The 9,710-nt window shown below is 39.4% G+C and overlaps 1 protein-coding gene across 2 annotated transcripts in view; it reads left to right on the top strand.

Annotated features, from left to right (window-relative positions):
• The first annotated feature begins 4,849 nt into the window (after positions 1-4,849).
• LOC128684774 (zinc finger protein 721) overlaps positions 4,850-9,710 on the top strand; it is a 51,406-nt gene continuing 46,545 nt past the window's right edge. The window contains exon 1 of one of the 2 annotated variants that reach the window (XM_053771032.2): positions 4,850-4,962. The gene's annotated coding sequence lies outside the window, so the exon portion shown is untranslated. The remainder of the gene's footprint in view (positions 4,963-9,710) is intronic. The other variant, XM_053771034.2, reaches the window with a different exon arrangement.

Raw genomic sequence — 9,710 nt, 5'->3', positions numbered from 1 at the left:
ATGAGAGATAGAGTGTGCTTCCCTGGAGCTGGTGTTGGGGACATTGTCAACAGGCTGGATAATATCATGTCAGGTAATGGGAACAAGCCCATTATCTGTCTCAGTGCTGGTGGAAATGATATTGGGAAGGGTAGGAGAGAAGAGCTGCTAGATAAGTACAGGTCAGCTATAGATTTCATTAAGTCTAAGGGAGGGATCCCAATCATATGTAGCATCTTGCCTAGAAGGGGAGTAGGAAATGAATGGTTGTCTAGGGCAATTAGTGTAAATTGCTGGCTACAGATACTGCAAGGAACTTGCAATCCCATTCATTGACAACTGGAAAAACTTTTATGGCAAACATGATATGTATGCAAGGGATGGGGTACATCTCTCTGGGGCAGGGGTGGTAGCACTTGCAGACTCGATTGAGAAGGTCATTGGTGAAATGCCTATGATTTTAAACTGATGGAAGATAGTGGTATGGGTGTGTGTGGGAAACAAGCAGGTTGCAACACTAGGGTTGGAAACAGTAAATGTATAAAAGGCATTCAGCATGAAGTTATAAATAAAGACAATAGATCAGGTCAGCAAACAAAGGGAGACAGCAGAGGGCAGCAAGGGACTAACTCCCTTAAGGTTTACTATACTAATAGCAGGAGTGTAAGAAATAAGATAGATGAGCTAAGATTAATTGCAAGTGCAGGAAACATAGATATTATTGCTATAACAGAGACCTGGCTCAATCTGAAAGATAGAGAGATGCCCTCTGAATGTCACATACAAGGCTATAAATTATTCCACACTGACAGGGTCAACAGGAAAAGTGGTGGAGTAGCGATGTATGTCAGAGACAATTTAAATTGTTGTGTTAGACAAGATATTAAATTAGAAGCGTCAGCCACTGAATCTGTTTGGTTACAGCTTCTCGAGGGCCGAGAAAAACTAATTTTGGGTGTGATTTACAGGGCCCCAAATCTTGATAGGGAGTGCAGTAAACTTCTATGGGACGAAATTCGTAAGGCATCTACATACGAAAATGTTGTGTTAATGGGAGATTTCAACTATAGACAGATTGACTGGAGTAATTTGACAGGAAATTTAGAGTCAGGTGACTTTCTTGATACGATCCAGGATTGTTTTTTAAAACAGTTTGTGACAGAGCCAACTAGGGGAAATAACCTCCTTGACTTGGTTCTTGCCAGTAGGGAAACACTAATTAATAATCTTGAGGTTAATGATGAGCTTGGGGAAAGTGATCACAAATCACTCAGTTTTAATATATCATGGAATTCCCCTAATAATGGCAATCAAGTCTCCGTCCCTGACTTTCGCTTGGCTGATTTCATAGGACTGAAAAATTACTTAGGAGGGCTGAACTGGAATGACCTGACTAAGGGTCAGGTAGGTGGTGATGGTTGCCGATATGATGCTTTCCAGGGCATAGTTCTAGCTGCTCAGTCAAATTATGTTCCAAATAGGGAAATCAGATCAAACAAAAATGATCCTAAATGGATGAACAATAGATTAAAATATCTGATTGGTCAAAAGAGAGGCATATATAGGCAAATCAAAAGAGGAGAGGGGCAATTAAGAAATCGATATATTCAGTCAAAGAGAGAAATAAAAAAGGGAATTAGAAAAGCAAAAAGAGATTATGAGGTTAAAGTTGCAAGAGAATCGAAGACTAACCCAAAAGGATTCTTTCAGGTATACAGAAGTAAGATCAGGGACAAGATAGGCCCACTCAAAAGTTCCTCGGGTCAGCTCACTGACAGTGATAAGGAAATGTGTAGAATTTTTAACACATACTTCCTCTCAGTTTTTACACAGGAGGATACCAGCGATATTCCAGTAATGATAAATTATGTAGAACAGGACGATAATAAACTGTGCACGATTAGAGTCACAAGTGACATGGTCCTTAGGCAAATAGATAAATTAAAACCTAACAAATCCCCAGGCCCTGATGAACTGTATGCAAGGGTTCTAAAGGAATGTAAAGAGGAGCTTAGCACACCTTTGGCTAATCTTTTCAACATATCACTACAAACTGGCATGGTGCCAGATAAGTGGAAAATGGCAAATGTGATACCTATTTTCAAAACAGGTGACAGGTCCTTAGCTTCGAACTATAGACCAATAAGCCTAACCTCCATAGTGGGAAAATTTATGGAATCAATAATTGCCGAGGCAGTTCGTAGCCACCTTGAAAAGCATGAATTAATCAACGAATCTCAGCATGGTTTTACAAAGGGGCGTTCCTGCCTTACGAATTTATTAACTTTTTTCACTAAGGTATTTGAGGAGGTAGATCATGGTAATGAATATGATATTGTGTATATGGACTTCAGTAAGGCTTTTGACAGGGTCCCACATCAGAGACTCTTGAGGAAAATTAAAGCACAGGGAATAGGAGGAGAAATTTTTTCCTGGATAGAGGCATGGTTGACAAATAGGCAGCAGAGAGTTTGCATAAATGGGGAGAAATCAGAGTGGGGAAGCGTCACGAGCGGTGTTCCACAGGGGTCAGTGTTGGGCCCCCTGCTGTTCACAATATACATAAACGACATAGATGAGGGCATAAAGAGCGACATCGGCAAGTTTGCCGATGACACCAAAATAGGCCGTCGAATTCATTCTGACGAGGACATTCGAGCACTCCAGGAAGATTTGAATAGACTGATGCAGTGGTCGGAGAAGTGGCAGATGCAGTTTAATATAGACAAATGCAAAGTTCTAAATGTTGGACAGGACAATAACCATGCCACATATAAACTAAATAATGTAGATCTTAATATTACGGATTGCGAAAAAGATTTAGGAGTTCTGGTTAGCAGTAATCTGAAACCAAGACAACAGTGCATAAGTGTTCGCAATATCAAGAAGCATAAATAATAGGAGTCCTCAGGTTGTTCTTCAACTCTATACATCCTTGGTTAGGCCTCATTTAGATTATGCTGCACAGTTTTGGTCACCGTATTACAGAATGGATATAAATTCTCTGGAAAATGTACAAAGGAGGATGACAAAGTTGATCCCATGTATCAGAAATCTTCCCTATGAGGATAGACTAAGGGCCCTGAATCTGCACTCTCTAGAAAGACGTAGAATTAGGGGGGATATGATTGAGGTGTATAAATGGAAGACAGGAATAAATAAAGGGGATGTAAATAGTGTGCTGAAAATATCTAGCCTAGATAGGACTCGCAGCAATGGTTTTAAGTTGGAAAAATTCAGATTCAGGAAGGATATAGGAAAGTACTGGTTTGGTAATAGAGTTGTGGATGAGTGGAACAAACTCCCGAGTACAGTTATAGAGGCCAGAACGTTGTGTAGCTTTAAAAATAGGTTGGATAAATACATGAGTGGATGTGGGTGGGTGTGAGTTGGACCTGATAGCTTGTGCTACCAGGTCGGTTGCCGTGTTCCTCCCTTAAGTCAATGTGACCTGACCTCACTAGGTTGGGTGCATTGGCTTAAGCCGGTAGGAGACTTGGACCTGCCTCACATGGGCCAGTAGGCCTTCTGCAGTGTTCCTTCGTTCTTATGTTCTTATGTTCTCTAGGCTGGAATACTGCTGTACACTAACTGTCCCCTTCAAGGCTGGCGAAATTGCTAACCTCGAAAGTGTACAAAGAACTTTCACAGCACACATAAGTACGATAAAGTACCTAAATTACTGGGAACGGTTGGAGTCCCTTGATTTTTTATTTCTGGAACGAATGCGAGAGAGATACATGATAATATACACTTGGAAAATCCTAAAGGGATTAGTACCAAATTTGCACACGTAGATCACTCCCTATGAAAGCAAAGACTCGGCAGATGCAACATTCCCCCAATGAAAACCAGGGGCGCCACGAGTACACTGAGAGACAACACAAGAAGTGTCAGGGGCCCAAGACTGTTCAACTTCCTCCCAGTATATATAAGGGGATTACCAATAGACCCCTGGCTGTTTTCAAGAAGGCATTGGACAGGCACCTGAAGTCAGTACCTGATCAGCCGGGCTGTGATTCGTACGCCAGTTTGCGTGCGGCCAGCAGTAACAGCCTGGTTGATCAGATCCTGATTCATCACGAGGCGTGGTCACAGACCGAGTCGCGGGGGCGTTGACCCCCTAAACCCTCTCCAGGTCTACTCCAGTATACTATATGACGGTAAAATTGTTAGTCTCGTCTACTGTGTGGACGAGACTAATTGACCTCGAGTCAAATATTTTTGAGAAACTGTCGCTTATTGTAATCCAGGGTGTTCATGAGGAAACGCTAAACCCACAGGGGTCGTACAGGGTTTCAGAAAAAAAGCCGATATGTTCTATGTGCAGTTCTAATGAAAATTATACTTTTGTTGAGTTGTAATAGTCTGTATTACACTGTAATTATTGAAGATGAAACAAAAATTTATTTTGTATACTGCAATTACTGCTCTATAATGCACGACTTATATAAAAAGAACAAAATTAAACTAGACTTGACTGAAAAAAAAGTTATAGTGAATTATTAACCTCAGGGAGGGTTAATAATCCAGTATAACCTAAGAAAGCCAAGCAGTGTGGGTTATCTTATAGTGACTCTATTACTGTAACAAGAATCGTATGTAAATAACAGAAAACTGGCTCAAACAACATATTTTAAAGCTGTATGGAAAGATATATAAGAAAAATGTTGCCCGTACTGTTAGTGACTGACCGTTACATAAGAACATAAACTAATTACCAATGTAACTTTCTTGACAAACGGAACAATGAGGACCAGTTCCTAGACCTAATATGTAGTTTTACAATTATTTCACTACAACTCGTTTTCATAGATAAAGCAGTGAGAGTAAGAGGAGGTGAGAAGAATAAGTTGAACTTGGCGCCAGGGACCAGCGCCGCCATCTTGGCTATCAGACGGTTCCTTTCCCAGAACAACAACAAGCATACTTGTCACTCTTCCTAAATCACCCTTCTTATTGCTGTTTTCCTCTGAAATTCAGGTGAGTCTTGCTCATAATTGACAGAAGTTTCCGAACAGAGTGTTCATGGGTGATGATTTATACAAGAACCGAAAATCAAGGCACTTGGCCCTCAATGGTCACTCAGTATTTGTTTACACATTAATTACTTGCCTGCTCTAGCTTTCTTTTCCTCTTATTTCTTCTTCTGTGTAATGCAAGGAACAATATTAAGTACAAATCAACAGCGTCACATAATTTAGTTATTCAGGGAACGCACATGAGTTATATAAACATTTTGAGTAGTTCCTTCCACATTACTTTACATCTCGACTAATTTAGTAGTTCTGTTATTCATTAACAATTTCATTACCTATAAATATCTCTAGAAATACATCTTCATCATCCAGTATCACCAGAATGATTAAAAAGATGGTTGGGTGTATCACAAATGTTTAATATAGAATACTATACAACTATATTTAAGTCAGTAGAGCTGTGTTGGTATTGATCTCAATGATGTCTTCATAAATATTGATTTAAGAACATAAATGTTACCTTACTGCCTAACTGTATATATATACATAAACAAAGAAAAGATATATAGATACTGAGAGGCATATGTCTTGTCGTAATCCTCTGTAATACTTATTTTAGGGATTAAAGTGTTCTTGTCTGGTGTTGACTCAGTGGAAATAAGATTTTGACTTATGGGGTTATCCTAGGTAATTTACGCATGTTACTTTGTATGTTAATGTAATCACCTAAACATGTGTAATTACTTACATATGACTGCACCTTAATAAACTTATTTGTGTAGTTCTTGAACTCCATTAACCAGCCATTACATACATTGTTGGTCGATAGGTTATATACCTGGGGAAATAATGGACTTTTTTGTTGTCTAGCTTATTTGATGCTTTGAAAATATTAATTTATTGGGTAAATAGTTGAACTTTCTACACATTATCTTTATCATTCCTAATGTTCAATGTCTCTTGATCCAGGGAACTGGTCTGAACCTCCATTTCTTTGGATGAAAGTTGATTGCCTATGATTCCCTATATACTGTGTAATAATCGTAATATCCTGCCAGTGTGATAATCATTATTCAAGAAAATCTATACATTTTTAATGGACTATAGTTTAAATTTATACATTCATTCTGAAGTTACATGCTTTACCCTTACAACAATGGTACATAATTTACATTTAATGTAAAATAATACAGTTAAACAGTGTGACTTACTTATATTGAGTCCTTACCAATTTTGAGTTTTCACAATAACAAATAGACTCATAGCTTCAAATTATTGCCTGGTTGCCCTACCTTATCCCCTCATTGGAAGTTCCTTGATGTAAGTGAGGGGCTTTTGATCCAGGTGTATTATTGATGGTATTCAATACCAACAAGTTGATGAATAAGGCATTTTTGCAGCACTTATGATTTTGTTCAGATTTTTAACCCGGAAGGGTTAACCACTCAGGATAACCCAGATGGGCAGTATGATGTCATCGAGGGTCTATCTGTCTTATTTCCATTGGGGTCCTCAAGCTTGTCCCCCAGGATGTGACCCATTCCAGTAGATTAACACCCAGGTACCTACTTGCTTGCTAGGTGAATAGAGTAGCAGGTGAAAGAAACACACCCAGTGTTTCTACTCGGGCAATGCTCAGCATGTGAAGTGAAAGCATTGCCTACCAGGCTATGGGCTACCATCTTTTGCCTGCACAGCAGACCTCTTCAGTTGAATCCCCTCAAGGAAGGGTCCTTGATGGTGGTGGGGCTCTTGATCTAGGGAATTGGATCTGCACTCCAGTTCCCTGAATTAGTTTGAATACCTCACCCCCCACAGGTGCTGTATAATCCTGTGGGTTTAGTGCTTCCCCTTGTTATAATAATAATAATAATAATTCTTCAGTTGAGTACAAGTGAATAGTATATCACCAGAAATAATGTGAGTGATCTGTCAGCCTGTGGTCAGTTCATTAAGCCTGAGGCATAGGCATGTGGTTGGTAGTGCACTCAGCTTGCACACTGAGGTCTGTGGTTCACTCCCTGGTACAGGTGGAAACATTTGGGTGTGTTTCCTTAAGACGCCTGTCCCTGTTCACCTAGCAGTAAATAAATACTTGGGTGTTAGCTGCCTGGTGTGGGTTGTATCCTGGGGACAAAATTTACCGCACTTACACTGTAGTGGAAGCGTGCCTCTGGCAAGACTGTAATGGAGTAAATGATGGTGAAAGTATTTCTTTTTTGGGCCACCCTGCCTTGGTGGGAGACGGCCGATGTGTTAAAAAATAAAAATAATACAGCCTCTCCTCACTTAACGACAGAGTTCCGTTCCTAAGACCATGTCGGTAAACGAATTCATCATTAAGTGAGGACACTATAATGATAGTGGGTTTGTGTCAACCATCTTTGATATTGTTTTAATGTCACCATTTATAACATATCTGGTATATTTTTTAAATGTTTATACAGTAATGTAGTGTATATTGTAATAAACAGAATAGATTTCAGGTATTTCTGTACTCGACTGAAGAAGCCTACTGTGTAGGCGAAACGTTTCGAAATAAAGATACCTAACTGTTGCATATGTGTCTTACCTAACAACAGAATAGAGGAAATAAGCTCTAATATACATTACAGGTATGCATACTGGTCAGAGAGCCCGTTGTAAGTCCGAGTCGTTGGTAAACGAGTACATTGGTAAGTGAGGAGAGGCTGTAATTACCTGAAATGCTTTGCATAACCAGGGGCTTTCTATATAGTATGTCATTGGTGTCAGCTAGGTCTGTATAAATTGTATCATGTACTTGTAGAAATCAATTATTATTATTATTTATTATTATTATTTATACTAGAGCAGAAGTGAGGTGAAGCATTTGGAGAATGCATCACAGGTGAGAATGGCCAACTAGTGGAAGTAGGTCATGCTAAATAGTTGTTTAGCAATGGAGTTACAGAAGACTTCCCCTGTACCTAGATACCATGGTGTTGGTGTGTCAGACGAGTATTATTGATGGTACACAATGCTGCATACGAAGTCTATAGTTTAAGCTTGAGGGACTGACTGCCACCTATCAAGACTAACCGCCACATAATCATGTCAGAACTACTACTGCTGTCTACAGTGTTATGTTTACCACCTGTATTCGACTATAAGCCTGTTTTTCATGCTAAATGTTTCGGCAGTGAATATACCCAAGTACAGTATTGCACACGGCTTGGTAGGCAACACTATCGCTTCAGACATTGAGGAGTCCAGGGTTCAGTCCCTGGTAGGGTGGAAATATTAGGCATGCTTCCTTAAATATTCAGGCATGCTGGTGGCTTTCTTTGTGCTTAACAATATAACATGTAAATCACACATCGTATACTATGCAAAGAAATAAAAATTTGTATTTGTAGCAGTAAGTAGGTACCTGAGTGTTAGTAGAATGGTGTGGGTCACATCCTGGGAGACAAGATTGAAGGACCTCAATGGAAATAAGACAGGCAGTCCTCAATTAAGCACTGACTTTCGTGGGTTATCCTGGGTGTCTAATTCTCTGGGTTAATAATCTGAACAAATCTTATCTTGATCTGGTAAATTGGACAAGTACTTCTCACTCTTGGTTAAAACCTGATTGCCTTCCATTTCCCAGGCACTTTGAGTCCTGTGGGCTTAATGCTTTCCCTTAAATACATGTATAATATTGTAATTAATTAGCAGGCAAATGATGATTCAATAATATGTGTGGAAAGTACAAAACCCAAAAGTTCAGTAGTTTTTAGTAGCTTTCAGAAATATAAAAGTCTTCATTTGGATTATTAACCTGGAGGGATGTTTGACCTCATCCCCAGGATGTGACCCACAATGGTGGGCTAAGACCCAGGTATTTTACCTACTTACATCCTTGTGTGTTTAGTGCTTAGTTTTTACTATAATAATAATGTACCTACTTATTGCTAAGTGAATGGCAACAGGTATAAAGAAATATGCCCAATGTTTCCACTTGTGCCGAGATCAAACCATGGTCCCTTTGTTATAAGCTGAAGACACTACCACTTTACTTGAGCATAAAACTGCATTACAATATATAGAAGTAATTTTTCATATATATTCCTTTAAGGGGGATCCTTTGATGCTGGTAAAGGGTTCTTGATTCCATTCCTTGGATCATACCTGACTACCACCCATTCTCCAAGCTCTCTGTGATCCTTATGGGTTTGATGCTTCCCTATGAATATAATAATGGCTAATGTTTACATCATATTCCTCAAGGTTCTGTAATGCCTCCTGTTCCTTCATGCACTGTATGACCCCTACAGGTTTAGCATTTTCAAAGACACCACTTGTCTTCATTCATTTTGCTCTAACACACTCATACAAGCTTGCTGGATACCAAGCCCTTAGCACTCAAAACCTCCTTTATCCTCTCTCTCCAACCCTACCCCTCCTTGCACCACATTTGTACATGCTTTAGTCATTCTATTCTACTCGAGTTTAAATGCCCAAACCATCCGAACAGTTCTTTCCCAGCATTCTGAATTACACCTTAAATAACCCCACTCCATCTTCTAAATTTTTTTCTTCCAATGAACCAACCGTATCCCACCGAGGCAGGGTGACCAAAAAAGAAAAACTAAAGATTTTCTTTTTTTAATTTAGTAATCTATACAGGAGACGGGGGGGGTTACTTGCACCTTGCTTCCTGCATTTTAGTCACCTCTAAAAACATACATGTTTTATGGAGGAACAATTGACTTCAACATGGAGATAAGACAAAATAAATAAGAACAA

This window comes from Cherax quadricarinatus, chromosome 5 (assembly GCF_038502225.1).
Source record: "Cherax quadricarinatus isolate ZL_2023a chromosome 5, ASM3850222v1, whole genome shotgun sequence".
NCBI classification, from domain to species: Eukaryota; Metazoa; Arthropoda; class Malacostraca; order Decapoda; family Parastacidae; genus Cherax; species Cherax quadricarinatus.
The sequence above is the reverse complement of the archived record's forward strand: the minus strand, read 5'-3'. Positions and strand labels throughout refer to the sequence as shown.